The sequence below is a fragment of the Chrysochloris asiatica genome, unplaced genomic scaffold (genome assembly GCF_000296735.1).
Source record: "Chrysochloris asiatica unplaced genomic scaffold, ChrAsi1.0 scaffold00024, whole genome shotgun sequence".
NCBI classification, from domain to species: Eukaryota; Metazoa; Chordata; class Mammalia; order Afrosoricida; family Chrysochloridae; genus Chrysochloris; species Chrysochloris asiatica.
In genome coordinates, this window is record NW_006408542.1 from 21,906,139 (window position 1) to 21,907,728 (window position 1,590).

Genomic DNA, 1,590 nt, shown 5'->3' on the forward strand with positions numbered 1-1,590 from the left:
CAAGGTTGGTTTGAACCACAAGGTCAGTCCTTAGAAACCCTATACAGGGTCACTATTAGTTGGAACCAACTTGACTGCACTTAACAAAAAGTAACTATCAAGGGGGAGAAAGATGAGGCTTTCTGCTGTTATAAAGATATATAGCCTCAGAAACCCTATGCAGGGTTACTGTGAGTTGGAATCAGCATGATGACACTTAACAACAACAATCAAGTCTATTTGTTAATATATTATATCTCATGTGCCAAGTATCTGAGTCGACACTTTACAAATATTGTTTATAATTCCAATAATTCACTGCATTTTCAGATGAAGAAACTGGTACCCACAGAGGTAAAGCTGGGAGGCCAAAGTCACAAAGTCACTAATTGCAGAGCTGCAACTTAAACCCAAACCCATTCTCCTGCCACGTGACCATGCAGCTTCCCAGAGCACCTCTCCATCAATCATCCAGTGGAACACAGTGAATCTGGGGTAAGGAATAACGTTCAGCACAAGTGGAGAAAAAAGAGTGCACAACAGAAAGGCAGCCCCAGAAGACATAGACATGTGTTTGGGGATGTTGGAGAAGGGCTCAGGACCATATGGAAACTACTGGCTCAACTGTGTGCCCCTTCCAAATGGACAGAACTGTAATGGGAGGCTAAGGATGGAATACTTGTACATTAAGGATTCTTTCAGCCTTGCCTTTTGAGAATGGAGAAATAGGGGGGAAGAAAAGAAAGGAGTGAAATTAAAAGCTCAAAGAGCATCTGATGAAATAATTTTTGACTCTATAGTTATTAACCCCGAGTTGATTCAATCCTCTAAATCTTGGGTTCCCTCTCAAGTGTACCATACGTTAAGTGTCTGAAATTATTGATCTCTCCTTTCATACAGCTAGTACATCTCCCCACAGATGAAACTGAATGAAGCAAAACGCGGAGTAAGAAGCTTTTTCAGGAAAGACCAATAATGAACACATTGTAAAAATGAAACAGGAATGACGAGTATCTTTCTGAAAAATGGAGATTTGGTGTAAGAAGGAAACCATCTGAGTTGGAGTTACTGCTAGGGGAATTTTTTTTTTTTTTTTAACTAGAAGAGCTAGCTCCAGGCACATTCACTCATAAATTAAAATGAGAATAGTCTTTTCAGGAATTTAGAAAAAAATCTTTAAACTTCAGACCTGTTGTTGTTAGGTACCACGGAGTTTGTTCCGGCGCATAATACTCTATGCACAAAGAATGAAATAGTGCATCATCCTCACAATTGTTATCTCTGAGCCCATTGTAGTTGTCAAGGTGTCAATCCATTTCATTGGACATCTTCCTTTTTTTCACTGACCCTCCACTTTACCAAGCTTGATATCCTTCTCCAGGGATGAATCCCTCCTGAGAATATGTCCACAGGACAAGAGATGAAGACTTGCTGCCCTCGCTTTCTGGAGCATTCTGGCTGCTCTTCCAGCACAGATTTTCTTGTTCTTCTGGTAGTCCACAGTACTGTCAATATTCTTCACCATCATTATAATTCAAATGCATTGATTCTTCTACAGTCTTCCTTATTCGTGGTCCAATTTTTACTTACTTAGTGAGGTAATTGAAAATA